This window comes from Macaca nemestrina, chromosome 5, assembly GCF_043159975.1.
Source record: "Macaca nemestrina isolate mMacNem1 chromosome 5, mMacNem.hap1, whole genome shotgun sequence".
NCBI lineage: Eukaryota > Metazoa > Chordata > Mammalia > Primates > Cercopithecidae > Macaca > Macaca nemestrina.
This window is the reverse complement of record NC_092129.1, coordinates 81,487,324-81,505,657: the sequence shown is the minus strand read 5'-3', so window position 1 is coordinate 81,505,657 and position 18,334 is coordinate 81,487,324. Positions and strand designations below refer to the sequence as shown.

Sequence of the window (18,334 nt, the reverse complement as noted above, 5' to 3'; positions counted from 1 at the left end):
TGATAAAAGGAGTAGTCCAACAGGAAAATATCACAATCCTAAATATACATATAACTAGTACTGGAGCTCCCAAATTCATAAAACAATTATTATTAGAACTAAGAAATAAGATAGACAGCACAACAATAATAGTGGCGGACCTCAATACTTCACTGACAGCACTTGAGAGGTCATCAAAACAGAAAGTCAACAAAGAAACTATGAATTTAAACTATCCCCTAGAACAAATGGACTTAACAGATATTTATAGAACAATCTATCCAACAATTGCAGAATATACATTCTTTTCATCAGCACATGGGATACTCGCCAAGACAGACCATATGATAGGCCACAAAACAAGGCAATAAATTTTAAAAAATCAAAATTTTATCAAATACTCTCTCAAATCATAGTGGAATAAAATTGGAAATTAACTCCAAAAGGAATCCTAAAAACTATACAAATACACGGAAATTAAATAATCTGCTCCTGAATGAACTGTGGGTCAACAGTGAAATCAAGATGGAAATTTAAAAATTATTTGAGATGAATGCTAATAGTGACACAACCTACCAAAACCACTGGGATACAGTAAAAGCAATACTAAAAGGAAAGCTCATAGCATTAAATGCCTACATCAAAATGTCTTAAAGAGCACAAACAGACAATCTGAGCTCCAACCTCAAGGAACTAGAGAAATAAGAACAAATAAAATCCAAACCCAGCAGAAGAAAAGAAATAACCAAGGCCAGAGCACAACTAAATGAAATTGGAAAAAATACATAGAAGATAAATGAAACAAAAAGCTGATTCTTTGAAAAGATAAACATATCAGTAGACCATTAATAAGATTAACCAAAAAAAAAAAAAAAAGAAGAGAAAAGGTCCAATTAACCTCAATTAGAAATGAAACAGGAGATATTACAACCAATACCACAGAAATACAAAAGATCATTCAAAGCTACTACAAACACCTTTATGTGCACAAAAGAGAAAACCTAGAGGAGACAGATAAATTCATGGAAATATACAACCCTTCTAGATTAAACCAGGAAGCAACAGAAACCCTGAACAGACCAATGACAAGCAGCAAGATTGAAGCAGTAATTTTAAAATTGCCAACAAAAAAATATCCAGGACCAGGTGGATTCAAAGCTGAATTCTACCAGACATTCAAAGAAGCATTTGTTCCAATCCTACTGATACTATTCCAAAAGATAGAGAAATAGAGAATCCTCCCTAAATTATTCTATGAAGCCTGTATTACCGTAATACCAAAACGAAGAAAGGACATAACAAATAAAAGAAAATTATAGGCCAATTTCCCTGATGAACATAGACGCAAAAATCCTCAACAAAATACTAGCTAACCAAATCCAAAATCATTATCAAAAAGGTAATTCACCATGGTCAAACAGGGACTCAGGGTTGGTTTAACATATCCAAGTCAATAAATGTGATACACCACATAAACAATTAAAAACAAAAATTACATTATCATCTTAATATATGCAGGAAAAGCATTTGACAAAATCCAGCATCTTTATGATTAAAACCCTCAGTTAAATTGGCATAGAAGGGACATACCTTGAAGTAATAAAAGCCATCTATGACAAACACACAGCCAACATTATACTGAAAGGGGAAAAGTTGAAAGCATTCCCCCTGAGAACTGAAACAAGCCAAGGATACCCACTTTCACCACTTCCATTCAACCTAGTACTGGAAGTCCTAGCCAGAGCAATCAACAACAGAAAGAAACAAAGGCATTAAATCAGTAAAAAGGAAGTCAAACTGTCCTCTGCCACTGGTAATATGATTGTATACCTAGAAAACCCTAAAGACTCATCCAAAAAGCTCCTAGATCTGAAAAATAAATTCAGTAAAGTTTGAAGATACAAAATCAATGTACACAAACCAGTAGTATTGCTATACTCTAACAGTAACCAAGCTGAGAATCAAATCAAGAACTCAACCCCTTTTACAACAGCTGCAAAAAATAATAATAATAAAATACTTAGGAATACACCTAACCAAGGAGGTGAAAGACCTCTACAAGAACTACAAAACACTGCTGAAAGAAATCATAGAAGACACAAACAAATGGAAACACATCCCATGTTCTTGCTCATGGATGGGTAGAATCACTTGGGGAAATGACCACATTGCCAAAAGCAATCTATAATTTCAATGCAATTTTCATCAAAATAACATCATTGTTCTTCACAGAACTAGAAAATCAACCCTAAAATTCATATAGAACAAAAAAAGAGCCCACATATCCAAAACAAGACTGAGAAAAAAGTACAAATCTGGAGGCATCACATTACCAGACTTCAAACTATACTACAAGGCTATATTTATCAAAACAGCACGGCACTGGTATGAAAACAGGCCCGTAGACCAATGGAACAGATTAGAGAACACAGAAATAGAGCCAAATACAGCCAACTGATCTTTAAGAAAGCAAACAAAAACCATAAAGTGGGAAAAGGGCACCCTACTCAACAAATGGTGCTGGGATAATTGGCAAGCACAGAGAAGAATGAAACTGGATTCTCATCTCTCATCTTATAAAAACATCAACTTGAGATGGATCAAAAACTTACATCTAAGACCTGAAACCATAACAATTCTAGAAGATAACATCAGGAAAACTCTTGTAGACACTGATTTAGGCAGAGTTTATGACCAAGAACCCAAAAGCAAATGCAACAGAAACAAAGATAAATATAATAGATGGGACTTAATTAATCTAAAACGCTTCTGCACAGCAAAAGAAATAATCAGTGGAGTAAACAGACAACCCAAAGAATGCGAGAAAATATTCACAAACTATGCATCCAAACAAGGACTAATATCTAGAATCTCAAGGAACTCAAACAAATCAGCAAGAATAAAAAACAGAAAATCCCATCAAAAAGTGGACTAAGACAAGAACAGACAATTCACAAAAGAAGATATACAAATGGCAAACAAACATATGAAAAAAATATGCAACATCACTAATTATCAGGGAAATGCAAATCAAAACCACAATGTAATACCACCTTACTCTTGCAAGAATGGCCATAATTAGAAAATCAAAAAATAACAACTGTTGGCATGAATGTGGTGAAAAGAGAACACTTTTACACTGCTGGTGGGGATGCAAACTAGTACAACCACTGTGGAAAAGAGTATAGAGGTTCCTTAAAGAATTAAAAGTAGGATCCAGCAATCCCATTTGATCCAGTCATTTGATCCAGCAATCCCACTACTGGGTATCTACCCAGAGGAAAATAAATCATTATATGAAAAAGAAACTTGTACATGCATATTTATAGCAGCACAATTTGCAATTGCAAAACTATGGAACCACCTTTAATGCCCGTCAACCAATGAGTGGATACAGAATGTGGCATATATTCATCATGGAATTCTACTCAGACATAAAAAGGAATTAAATAATGGCATTAACAGCAACCTGGATGGGGGTGGAGACCATTATTCTAACTGAAGTAACTCAAAAGTGGAAAACCAAACATCCTATGTTCTCACTTATAAGTGGAACCTAAGCTATGAGAAAGCAAAGGCATAAGAATAATATAATGGACTCTGGGGACTCAGGAGGAAGTGTGGGAGGGGGTCAGGGATAAAAGACTACACATTAAGTGCAGTGTACCATGCTCAAGTGATAAGAACACCAAAATCTCAAAAATCACCACTAAAAACTTATTCATGTAAAACAAACACCACCTCTTCCTGAGAAACTATTGAAATAATAAAATAAAATATAAAAAAAGACACAGGATGGCAAGCTGGATAAAGAGTCAAGGCCCATTGGTATGTTGTCTTCAAGCAACCCATCTCACATGCAAAGGCACACATGGGCTCAAAATAAAGAAAAGGAGGAAAGTTTACCAAGCAAACCAAAAACAAAAAAAGCAGGGGTTGCAATCCTAGTTTCTGACCAAACAGACTTTAAACCAACGAAGATCAAAAAAGACAAAGGGCATTACAAAGTGATAAAGGGCTCAATTCAATAAGAAGAGCTAACTATCATAAATATGTATTTACCCAACACAGGAGCACCCAGATTCATAAAACAAGGGCTTAGAGACCTACAAAGAGACTTAGACTCCCACACAATGATAGTGGGAGATTTTAACACCCCACTGACAATATTAGACAGATCATTGAGACGGAAAATTAACAAAGATAATCTGGACCTGAACTCAGTGCTGGATCAAGTGGACCTGATAGATATCTACAGAACTCTCTACCCAAATTCAACAGAATATATATTCTTCTCATCACTAAATGTCATTTATTCTAAAATTGATCACATAATCAGAAGTAAAACACTCCTCAGCAAATGCAAAAGAACTGAAATCATAACTGTTCTCAGACCACAGCAAGCAAATTAGAACTCAAGATTAAGAAATTCACTCAAAACCATACAACCACATGGAAATTGAACAACCTGCTCCTGAATGACTTTTAGGTAAATAATAAAATTAAGGCAGAAATCAGTAAGTTATTTGAAACTAATGAGAACAAAGATACAATGTACCAGAATCTGGGACACAGCTAAAGCAACATTAAGAGGGAAATTTATAGTACTAAATGCCCACATCAAAAAGTTAGAAAGATCTCAAATGAACAACCTAACATCACAATTAAAAGAACTAGAGAACCAAGAGCAAACAAATGCCAAAGCTAACAGAAGACAAGAAATAGCCAAGATCAGAGCTGAATTGAAGGAGGTAAGGACATGAAAACCCCATCAAAAAGTTAACAAATCCAGGAGCTGGACTTTTGAAAAAAATAATAAAATAGATAGACTGCTAACTAGACCAACAGAAAAGAAAAAAGAAAAGATTCAAACAAACACAATCAAAAATGATAAGGGGGATATCACCACTGACCCCACAAAAATACAAACAACCATCAGAGAATACTATAAGCAACTCTATGCACATAAAGTAGAAAATCTAGAAGAAATTAATAAATTCCTGGACACATACACCCTCTCAAGACTGAAGCAGAAAGAAATCATACCCCTCGATAGGCCAACAACAAGTTCTGAAATGAGGCAGCAATAAACAGCCTACCAGCCAAAAAAAGGCCCAGGACCAGATGAATTCACAACTGAATTCTACCAGAGGTACTAAGGAAAGCTGCTACCATTCCTACTGAAACTATTCCAAAAAATCAAGGAGAAGGGACTCCTCATTAACTCATTCTATGAGGCCAGCACCACCCTGATTCTGAAACCTGGCAAAGATACAACGAAAAAAAGAAAACTTCAGGCCAATATCCTTGATGTGCATTGATGCAAAAATCCTCAACAATATGCTGGCAAACCGAATCCAGCAGCACATAAAAAAGCTTATCCACCACGATCAAGTAGGCTTCATCCCTGGAATGCAGGTCTGATTCAACATATGCAAATCAATAAATATGATTCATCACATAAACAGAACTAAAGACAAAAACCACATGATTATCTCAATACATGCAGAAAAGGCCTTTGATAAAATTCAACATCGCTTCATGTTAACAACTCTCAATAAACTAGGTATTGAAGGAACATACCTCAAAATAATAAGAGCCATCTGTGACAACCCATAGCCAATATCATACTGAATGGGCAAAAGCTGGAAGTACTCCCCTTGAAAACCAGCACAAGACAAGGATCCCCTCTCCCACCACTCCTATCCAACATAGTATTGGAAGTTCCAGTCAGGACAATTAGACAAGAGAAAGAAATATGTATGAAATGGAGTTTCTTAAGGAATATTGACTCATATGATCAGAAGGTGAAGTTCCACAGTAAGCTGTCTGCAAGCTGAAGAGCAAGGAAGCCAGTTTGAGTCCAAAAATCTCAAAAGTAGGGAAGCCGACAGTGCAGCCTTCCACCTGTGGCTGAAGGCCTGAGACCCCTGGTGTAGGTCCAAGAGTCCAAAAGCTGAAGACCTGGAGTCCAATGTTTGAGAGCAGGTAGCATCCAATAATGCAGAAAGATGGAGGCCAGAAGATTTAGCCAGTCTAGTCCTTCCATATTCCTCTGAATGATGAGAACACATGGACACATGGCAGGGAAAAACACACACTGGGGACTATCAGAGGGTTGTGTGTGGGAGGACGGAGAGCATCAGGAAGAATAGTTAATGAATGCTGGGCTTAATACCCGGGTGATGGGATGATCTGTGCAGCAAACCACCATGGCACACATTTACCTATATAACAAATCTGCACATCCTGCACAGGTACCCCTGAACTTAAAAGCTGGACTTTTAAGAAAAAAAGAGAGAGAGAGAGAGAAAAAATTTTTAGCTAAAAAAATATATATATATTATTATTTTAGCATGAGAAATCAATTCAATTGCCTAAAAAATTTTTTATTTTCTCAACAGGGTCATAATATAGTTAAAACGGTTAGTGTGCTGGAGAAAAAGCTTCCATAAGTGGTCGGTGGCCTCAATTCTCTTCTTGATTCTCTGTAGTCTTTAAAGACATCAATAAATAGATATATTTTTATTTTCATATAGCTGAGTTCCACCTAAAAGAAATATTTAAAAATCCCATGGAGATAAGCCTGAGTTTGGTTATTTGGAATCTTATTTAATACATTGCTCTTTTACTTGGTAGTTTATCAATTCCTGTCAAATTACTGCATAACATTTCAACATCTATGATTCCTTAAAAAATAAATCACAGGCTGGGAGCAGTGACTCTTGCCTGTAATTCTAATACTTCAGGAGGCCGAGGTGGGCAGATCACTTGAGCCTGGGAGTTTAAGACCAGCCTGGCAACATAGTGAGACCCCATCTCTGTGGAAAAAAAAAAAAAGTTGCTAGACATGGTGGTATGACCTGTAGTCCCAGCTTCCCGGGAGGCCGAGGCAGGAGGATCACCATCTGAGCCTGAAAACTTGAGGCTGCAGTGAGCCATGATTGTGCCACTGCACTTCAGCCTGGGCAACAGAATGAGATTCTGTCTAAATAAATAAGTAAATAAATAAATCAGGGATTCCCGGGCAAGATGGCCAAATAGGAAGAGCCATTCTGTGGGTGCAGCCCACAGAAGGCAAGCAAAAGCAGGGTGCGCATCGCCTCACCCAGGAAGTGCAAGGGGTTGGGGAACTCCCTCCCCAACCCAAGGGAAGCCATGAGGGACTGTGCCATGAGGAATGGTGCAACCCGGCCCAGTTACTATGCTTTTCCCATGATCTTTGAAACCCACAGACCAGGAGATTCCCTCGGGTACCTACACCACCAGGGTCCTGGGTTTCAAGCACAAAACTGGGTGACAGTTTGGGCAGACACTGAGTTAGCTGCAGTTGTTTTTTTTTTGTTTGTTTCTTTTTTTACATATCCCAGTGGCACCTGGAACACCAGCGAGACAGAGCCATTCACTCCCCTGGAAAGGAGCCTGAAACCAGGGAGCCAAGTGGTCTGACTCAGCAGATCTGACCCCACGGAGCCCAGCAAGTTAAGATCCACTGGCTTGAAATTCTCACTGCCAGCACAGCAGTCTGAAGTCAACCTGGAACACTCAAGATTGGTGGGGAGAGGGAAATTCATCATTACTGAGGCTTGAATAGGCAGTTTTCCCCTCACAGTGTAAACAAAGCCACCAGGAAATTTGGACTGAGCCCACTGCAGCACCACAAAGTTGCTGTAGCCAGACTGCCTCTCCAGATTCCACCTCTCTGGGCAGGACATCTCTGAAAGAAAGGCAGCAGCCCCAGCCAGGGGCTTATAGATAAAACTCCCATCTCCCTGGGACAGAGCACCTGGGGGAAGGGGTAACTGTGCGTGCAGCTTCAGCAGACTTAAACATTCCTGCCTGCTGGCTCTGAAGAGAGCAGTGGATCTCCCAGCACAGGGCTCGAGCTCTGCTAAGAGACAGACTGCCTCCTCAAGTGGGTCCCTGACCCCTGTGCCTCCTGATGGGGAGACACGTCCCATGGGGGGTCGACAGACATGTCATACAGGAGAGTTCCCACTGGCATCTGGCAGGACCAAGTTTCCAGACAAAGGAGCAGGCAGCAATCTTTGCTGTTCTGCAGGCTCTGCTGGTGATACCCAGGCAAATAGGGTCTGGAGTGGACACCCAGCAATCTCCAGCAGACCTACAGAAGAGCGGCCTGACTGTTGGAAGGAAAACTAACAAACAGAAAGCAATAGCATCAACATCAACAAAAAGGATGACCACACAAAGACTCCATCCAAATGTCACCAACAGCAAAGACCAAAGGTAAATAAATCCATGAAGATGAGGAAAAACCAGTGCAAAAAGGCTGAGAATACCAAAAACCAGAATGCCTCTTCTCCTCCAAAGGATCACAACTCCTCGCCAGCAAGGGAACAAAACTGGATGGAGAATGAGTTTGATGAATTGATAGAAGTAGGCTTCAGAAGGTGGGTAATAACAAACTGCTCTAAGCTAAAGGAGTATGTTCTCATCCAATGCAAGGAAGCTAAGAACCTTGATAAAAGGCTAGAGTGGTTGCTAACTAGAATAAACAGTTTAGAGAAAAATATAAATGACCTGATGGAGCTGAAAAACACAGCACAAGAACTTTATGAAGCATACACAAGTATCAATAGTCAAATCAATCAAACAGAAGAAGGGATATCAGAGACTGAAGATCAACTTAATGAAATAAACCATGAAGACAAGATTAGAGAAAAAAGAATGAAAAGGAACAAACAAAGCCTCCAAGAAATATAGGACTATGTGAAAAGACTAAACCTATGTTTGACTGGTATACCTGAAAATGATGGGGAGAATGGAACCAAGCTGGAAAACACTCTTCAGGGTATTACCCAGGAGAACTTCCCCAACCTAGCAAGACAGGCCAACATTCAAATTCAGGAAATACAGAGAACACCACAAAGATACTCCTCAAGAGGAGCAACCCCAAGACACATAATTGTCAGATTCACCAAGGTTGAAATGAAGGAAAAAATGTTGAGGTCAACCAGAGAGGAAAATCAGGTTACTCACACAGGGAAGTCCATTAGACTAACAGCGGATCTCTCTGCAGGAACCCTGCAAGCCAGAAAAGAGTGGTGGCCAATACTCAAAATTCTTAAAGAAAAGAATTTTCAAATTTTCAACCCAGAATTTTATATCTAGCCAAATTAAGTTTCATAAGTGAAAGAGAAATAAAATTATTTACAGATAAGCAAATGCTGACTGATTTTGTCACTACCAGGCCTGCCTTACAAGAGCTCCTGAAGGAAGCTCTAAATACGAAAAGGAAAAAGTGGTACCAGCCACTGCAAAACAAACCAAAATGTAAAGACCATTGACACTATGAAAAAACTGCATCAACTATTGGGCAAAGTCACCAGCTAGCATCATAATGACGGGATCAGATTCACACATAACAATATTAACCTTAAATGTAAATGGGCTAAATGCCCAATTTAAAAGGCACAGACTGGCAAATTGAATAGAGTCAAGACCCATCTGTGTGCTATATTCAGGAGACCCATCTCACGTGCAAAGACACTCATAGAATCAAAATAAAGAGACGGATGAAGATTTACCAAGCAAATGGAAAGCAGAAAAAAAGCAGGGGTTGCAATCCTGCTCTGATAAAACAGACTTTAGACCAACAAAGATCAAAACAGAAAAAGGGCATTACATAATAGTAAAGGGATCAATGCAACAAGAAGAACTAACTACCTTAAATATATATGCACCCAATACAGGAGCACCCAGATTCATAAAACAAGTTCTTAGAGACCTACAAAGAGACATAGACTCCCACACAATAATAGTGGGAGACTTTAACACCCCACTGTCAATATTAGACAGAACAACAAAACAGAAAATTAACAAGGATATTCAGGACTTGAACTCAACTCAAGCCGACCTAATAGACATCTACATCTACAGAACTCTCCACCCCAAATCAACAGAATATACATTCTTCTCAGCACCACATAGCACTTATTCTAAAATCAACCACATAATTGGAAGTAAAACACTCCTCAGCAAATGCAAAAGAATGGAAATCATAACAAACAGTCTCTCAGACTGCAGTGCAACCAAATTAAAACTGAAGATTAAGAAACTCACTCAGAACCACACAACTACATGGAAACTGAACAACCTGCTTCTGAATGACTAGTGGGTAAATAACAAAATTAAGGCAGAATTAAATAAGTTCTTTGAAACCAATAAGAACAAAGACACAGCGTACCAGGATCTCTGGGACACACCTAAGGCAGAGTTTAGAGGAAAATTTATAGCACTAAATGCCCATATCAGAGAGCTGGAAAGATCTAAAATAGACACCCTAACATCACAATTAAAAGAACTAGAGAAGCAAGAGCAAACAAAATCAAAAGCTAGCAGAAGACAAGAAATCAGAGCAGAATTGAAGAAGAGAGGGACATGAAAAACCCTTCAAAAAATCAATGAATCCAGGAGGTGATTTTTTGAAAAGATTAACAAAATAGACAGACCGCTAGTCAGACTAATAAAGAAGAAAAGATAGAAGAATCAAATAGACATAATAAAAAATAATAGAGGGGATATCACCACTGATCCCACAGAAATACAAACTATCATCAGAGAATACTATAAACACCTCTATGCAAATAAACTAGAAAATCTAGAAGAAATGGATAAATTCCTGGACATATACACCCTCCCCCAAGACTAAACCGGGAAGAAGTCAAATCTCTGAATAGACCAATAATAAGTTCTGAAATTGAGGCAGTAGTTAATAGCCTACCAACCAAAAAACAAACCCCAGGACCAGATGGCTTCACAGCCAATTTCTACCAGAGGTATAAAGAGGAGCTGGTACCATTTCTTCTGAAATTATTACAAATGGTAGAAAAAGAAAGACCCCTCCCTAACTCATTTTATGAGGCCAGCATCATCCTGATACCAAAACCTGGCAAAGATACAACAACAACAACCTTTTAGGCCAATATCCCTGTGAACATCAACGTGAAAATCCTCAATTCAGTTACTGGCAAACTGAATTCAGCAGCCCATTAAAAAGTTTATCCACCATGATCAAATCGGCTTCATCCCTGGGATGCAAGACTAGTTCAACACATGCAAATCAATAAACGTAATCCATCATGTAAACAGAACCAATGAGAAAAACCACATGATTATCTCAATAGATGCAGAAAGGGCCTTTGATAAAATTCAATACCCCTTCATGCTAAAAAACACTCAATAAACTAGGTATTGATAGAACATATCTCAAAATAATAACAGCTATTTATCACAAACCCACAGCTGATATCATATCTAGCCAGGGGATCATATGTGCACCAATCAGCACTCTGTGTCTAGCTCAGGGTTTGTAAATACACCAATCAGCACTCTGTGTCTAGCCCAAGGTTTGTAAATACACCAATTGGTACTCTGTATCTAGCTAACTCTGTATCTAGCTAACTAGCACTCTGTGACTCTGTGTCTAGCTCAAGGATTGTAAATGCACCAATCAGCACTCTGTCAAAACGGACCAATCAGCTCTCTGTAAAATAGACCAATCAGCTCTCTGTAAAATGGACCAATCAGTAGGATGTGGGTGGGGTCAGATAAGGGAATAAAAGCAGGCTGCCCAAGCCAGTAGTGGCAACCCGCTCTGGTCCCTGTCCACACTGTGGAAGCTTTGTTCTTTTGCTCTTTGCAATAAATCTTGCTGCTGCTCACTCTTTGGGTCCACGCTGCCGTTATGAGCTGTAACACTCACCGCGAAGGTCTGCAGCTTCACTCCTGACAGCGAGACCACGAACCCACCAGAAGGAAGAAGCTCCAGACACATCTGAACATCTGAAGGAACAAACTCCAGACACACCATCTTTAAGAACTGTAACACTCACCGCGAGGGTCTGCAGCTTCATTCTTGAAGTCAGTGAGACCAAGAACCCACCAATTCCAGACACATTTTGGTGACCCAGATGGGACTATCGGCTATCGCCACACAGTAAGACTTTCGCCTATCGTCAAGCAGTGGGACATCGACTATCGCTGAGTGGTGAGCACCAATGGACCCCTTTCGCTTGCTATTCTGTCCTATTTTTCCTTAGTAATCGGGGGCTAAATACTGGGCACCTGTCAGCCAGTTAAAAGCGACTAGCGTAGCCACCGGACTTAAGACACGGGTGTCAGGCTTTCTGGGAAAGGGCTCTCTAACAACCCCCGACTCTTTGGAGTTGGGAGTGTTGGTTTGCCTAGAACCAGCTTCCACTTTTCCTGTACTTCTGGGCTGAGCTGAGGGTCGACTGAGAGGAAAGCCATGCAGCTCCAGGGTCGCGATAACAAGTTGGTTGACCCTGTGGCCATGAGTGGAACTCTCAAAGACATGTCGCCCAAACAAGACTCACCCATCTATTCTATCTACGCTGACCCTTGCCACCTGGGTCCTAATAGGCCTGCCAGACAAACTTCTTCTTGCCTCTCTTCTCTGAGGTTAGTCCTGCTTCTAAAAATCGCTCCCTGTCTCTGGTGCTTTTCTAGTTTCTCCTATAAGAATGACTTCTAGTATGAACTCCAGGACTCTGTTACCTTCTTTAGGCACCCAAGCTCACCAATCAGAAAAACATAATTTTTGCCCAAATCCCTGTTGTAGGTAGGACTATCTGGAATTTTAGGGTCCCTCCTCAGACTAACAGGCCTAACAAAAGCTATTCCTGAAGCTAGGATATGGGGAGCCTCAGCAATTGTATCCTTCCTATTCATATAAGTGAGGACAAAAGGTGTCACTCTTCCAACCCTGGAGATCCCTTCCCTCCCTCAGGGTATGGCCCTCCACTTCATTTTTGGGGCATAACATCTTTATAGGATGGGGATAAAGCCCCAATACTAACAGGAGAATGCTTAGGACTCTAACAGGTACAAGTTTTTGGGAATGCGTCAGTAAGGGCCACTAAATCCGATTTTTCTTGGTCCGGTCCACCATGTGGTCTGGGTGGACAGGCAAGGGTGCAGGCTTTCGAGAATGCGTCAGTAAGGGCCACTAAATCCGACCTTCCTCGGTCCTCCGTGTGGTCTGGGGGAAAAGCTAGTGTTTCTGCTGCTGCATCGGTGAGCACAACTATTCTGATCAGCAGGGTCCAGGGACCATTGCGGGTTCTTGGCTGGGGGAGAAACAAAACAAACCAAAACCGGGCTTCATTCTTGAAGTCAGTGAGACCAAGAACCCACCAATTCCGGACACAGTACTAGTACCAAAACAGATATATAGACCAATGGAACAGAACAGAGGCATCAGAAATAACACCACACATCTACAACCATCTGATCTTTGACAAACATGAAAAAAACAAGCAATGGGGAAAAGATTCCCTATTTAATAAATGGTGTTGGGAAAACTGGTTAGTATATGCAGAAAACTGAAACTGGACCACTTCCTTACACCTTATACAAAAATTAACTGAAGATGGATTAAAGATTTAAATGTAAGACCTAAAACCATAAAAAGAAAAACCCTAGAAAAAAACCTAGGCCATAGGCATGGGCAAAGACTTCACGAATAAACATCAAAAGCAATGGCAACAAAAGGCAAAATTGACAAATGGGATCTAATTAAACTAAAGATCTTCTGCACAGCAAAAGAAACTATCATCAGAGTGAACAGACAACCTACAGAATGGGAGAAGATTTTTGCAATCTATCCATCTGACAAAGGGCCAATATCCAGGATCCACAAGGAACTTAAACAAATTCACAAGAAAAAAAAACAAACAACCCAAAAAGTGGACAAAGGATATAAACAGATGTTTTTCAAAAGAAGACATTTATGCAGCCAACAAACATATGGAAAAAAACTCATCATCACTGGTCATTAGAGACATGCAAATCAACACTACAATGAGATACCATCCCATACCAGTTAGAATGGCGATCATTAAAAAGTCAGGAAATAATAGATGCTGGAGAAGATGTGGAGAAATAGGAACGCTTTTACACTGTTGGTGGGAGTGTAAATTAGTTCAACCATTGTGGAACACAGTGTGGTGATTCCTCAGGGATCTAGAATTAGAAATGCCGTTTGACCCAGCAATCCCATTACTGGGTATATACCCAAAGAATTATAAATCATTCTACTATAAAGACATATGCACACATATGTTTACTGCAGTACTATTAGCAGTAGCAAAGACTTGGAACCAACCCAAATGCTCATCAATGTTAGATTGGCTAAAGAAAATGTGGCATGTATACACCATGGAATACTATGCAGCCATGAAAAAGAATAGTTTATGTCCTTTGCAGGGACATGGATGAAGCTGGAAACCATCATTCTCAGCAAACTAACACAGGAACAGAAAATCAAACACTGCATGTTCTCACTTACATGTGGGAATTGAACAATGAGAACATATGGGCACAGGGAGGGGACTATCACACACGGGGGCCTGTCAGGGGTTGGGGGGCAAGGGGAAGGATAGCATTAGGAGAAATACCTAATGTAGATAACCATTTGATGGGTGCAGCAAACCACCATGGCACATGTATACCTATGTAACAAACCTGCACGTTCTACACATCTATCCCAGAACTTAAAGTATAATTTTTAAAAAAGAAAAGAAAAATAAAATAAAAATAAAATAAATCACAAAAGCTGCCACAGTGGCTCCTGCCTGTAATCCCAACACTCTGGGAAGCTGAGGTGGGAGTTTTGCCAGGAGTTTGAGACCAGCCTAGGCAAATATAGCGAGACCTGTTCTCTACAAAACATTTTTTTATATTAACCAGGCATGGTGATCCATGCCGCCTGTAGTCCCAACTACTTGTGAGTCTAAGGCAGGAGGATTCCTTGAGCCCACAAGTTTGAGGTTGCAGTGAGCTCTTATCAAACCATTGCACTTCAGAGCAACGGAGCAAGTTCCTGTCTCTAATAAATAAATAAATAAAATCACAACATTATAGAACTAAAATGACCTATAATTATAGACTCGCAGACTCTCAGAACTCAAAATAACACTAGAGATCATCTATACTACCAGGGATGTTAAGGGACTTAGGAAAGGTTACACAGCACAACCAACATATCATACCACCTAACACATCACACCACACAACACAACACACCTGCCAACTGCAATGTGGGAATTTAGGATGGATCACAAAAAAATATATTATCGTAACAACAGAAAAAAATTAAATATGGAATGTCTACTACATGATATTACATCATTATGATTAATTTCTTAAGTATAGTAAAGTATTTCCATCATATTTATTCTTAGATGATGCATTTTCAACTATATGGGACTTTACAACTCATTACTAATTTTCACACGGCACAGCACATGTATATGTATGTATTAATATATTGCAAGGGAGACATGAAAATATGACAAGACATGAGCAATTTTTTTTAGATGGAAGACATATGGATATTCAAATTTTCTATATGTTTGAAGATACACACTAGCACTGTACTTCTCTAAAAGCCACAATAACTCTCACAAAGATTGTACAAGGGGCTTTGTTTTGAACCTAATTGACTCTTTTTAAACATACAGTTCTTAATGAAGTTTTTCTGTTTTTCTAGAGTACAACAAATTAGAAGCAGAAAAATAAGAAGAGATAAACGGATGTTGGAGACAATCACAATTCATTCAACGAACAAGTATAAAATGTCTACTGGACTGGGGAAGCATCAACAGCCAAAATATGATCCTAGCCTTGAAGGAGCCCACAGTGCAGCTGGTGGCAGAGACACCCAAACAACCACAATGATAACTAAACACCTAATTGAGAGACAGAAGAATAAGCAGTAGATACAACTGTATTAACATCTAACGCAATAAAGCTTACAGGGATGATCCTAAGTCATAAGGAAAAGGTCAAGTTTTGTTTCATAAACTTTTGGAAAGTTAAGGAAATAAACATATTTTATAAGTATTAGGTAAAATGTTGTGATATCTAAAAGTTTAAAGCTTACAGAGAAATGTTTTCACATATTAAAAAACGTATCTGGATAGGAATACTCAATATTGTTAAAATGTTAGTTCTTCCTAACATAAATTCAGCACAATCCCAATCAAAATCCCAACAACTGATTTTGTGTATCGACAAACATGTAAACTAAAGTTTAAATGAAAAGACAAAAGACTACAAAAGCCAATACTGAAAAATAACAAAGTTGGAGGGCTGACATTACCTGACTCTGTGACTTACTGTAAAGCTACAATAATCAAAACAGTGTGGTATTTGTATAAGAACAGACAAATAGATCATGGGAACAGAACAGAGACCCCAAAAATAGACCCACCCAAATATAGTCAACTGATATTAAACTAAATAGCAAAAGATAATTCAATGGAGAAAGGATAGTCTTTTCAATAAATGGTGCTGTAACAACTGGACATCCACATGTATAAAAAAAAAATGAAGCCGGGCGCGGTGGCTCACGCCTGTAATCCCAACACTTTGGGAGGCCGAGGCGGGCGGATCACAAGGTCAGGAGACCGAGACCACGGTGAAACCCCGTCTCTACTAAAAATACAAAAAATTAGCCGGGCGCGGTGGCGGGCGCCTGTAGTCCCAGCTACTCAGGAGGCTGAGGCAGGAGAATGGCGTGAACCCAGGAGGCGGAGCTTGCAGTGAGCCGAGATCGCGCCACTGCACTCCAGCCTGGGCGACAGAGCGAGACTCCGTCTCAAAAAAAAAAAAAAAAAAAAAAAAAAAAAAATGAAGCCAGACAAAGACCTTACACCCTCACAAAAATTAACTCAGAATGGATCATAGAGCTAAATGTAAAATGCAAAACTATAAAACTCCTAGAAATAAAAATTGGAGAAAATCTAGATGACATTTTGTATGGTAATAATTTTTTAGATACAACACCAAAAGCATAATCAATGAAATAAAAAATTGGTAAGTTGGGCTTCATGAAGATTAAAAACTCTGCTCTACAAAAGAAACTATTGAGAGAATGAAAAGCAAGCCACAGATTGAGAGAAAATATTTGCAAAACATATCCAATAAGAGACTTGTATTCAAAATCCACAAAGAACTCAATACTCAATAAGAAAATAAACAACTTAATTACAAAATGGTCAAAATATCTGAACAGACACCTCACTAAAAAAGACATACAGATGGTAAATAAATATATGCAAAGATATTCAACATATGTTACTAGGGAATTGTAAATTAAAATAATAGTGGGATAGGCCGGGCGCAGTGGCTCACTCCTGTAACCCCAGCACTTTGGGAGGCCGAGATGGGTAGATCATGAGGTCAGGAGTTCAAGAGCAGGCTGGCCAAGATGGTGAAACCCGGTCTCCACAAAAATTAGTTGGGCGCAGTGGCAGGCGCCTGTAATCCCAACTACTCGTGGGGCTGAGGCAGAAGAATCTAGAACTCGGGAGGCGGAGGTTGCAGTGAGCCAAGATCACACCACTGCACTCCAGCCTGGGTGACAAAGTAAGATTCTGTCTCAAAAAGAAAAATAAAAATGTAAAATAAAAAATAACAGTGGGATACTACCACATACCTATTAGAATGGTGAAAACCCAAAAAAAACTAACAATATCAAATGCTGGCAAGGATGTGGAACAACATCTCATGCATTGATAGTGGGAATGCAAAATGGTACAGCCACTTCGGAAGATAGCTTCGCAGTTTCTTAACAAAGCTTAAACCTCATCTTATCAATACTATTCAGCAATTGCACAACTAGGTATTTACCCAAATAAGTTGAAAACTCAAGTCCACACAAAAACCTGCCCACAAATGTTTATAGTAGCTTTACTCATAATTGCAAAAAAACTGAAATCAACTAAGATGTCCTTCAAAAGGTAAATGGATAAACAAACTGTGGTATATCCATATAATGGAGTATTATTCAGCAGTAAAAGAAATGAGCTATCAAGCCACTTAAAGACATAAAGCAATCTTAAACTCATGTTGCCTAGTGAAAAGAAACCACCTGAAAAGCCTACCATACTATACATATACTATACTATATGATTCAACTATAGAAGATGTTGGGTTTCAATCAGGCTGGTGGGAAACATACTAAATATAGTTATAGTAATAGTCAAAAACTCTCAGGCCTTTAAAGATAGTTATAGTAATAGTCAAAAACTCTCAGGCCTTCCAAGAGAGTTTTTGACTATTACTATATCTTTAATATTTTTCCCACCAACCTGATGGAACCCCAACAAGAAGACACTCTGAAATAGCCAAAAGGATAGCGACAATGAAAAGACCAATAGTTGCCAAAAGTTTGGAACGGGGGAGTGAGTAAGAGATGAATAGGTGGAGCACAGGGGATTCTGAGGGCACTGGAACTATTCTGTAGGGCACTGTAATGGTGGATACAGAGCATTATACATTTGTCAAAACCCATAGAATATAC

The 18,334-nt window shown here is 39.2% G+C and overlaps 1 long non-coding RNA gene across 1 annotated transcript in view; it reads right to left on the bottom strand.

The window, feature by feature from the left end:
* Positions 1-18,334, bottom strand: part of LOC105478790 (uncharacterized) — a 76,791-nt gene that overhangs the window by 21,901 nt on the left and 36,556 nt on the right. The gene's annotated exons all lie outside the window — the stretch shown is intronic.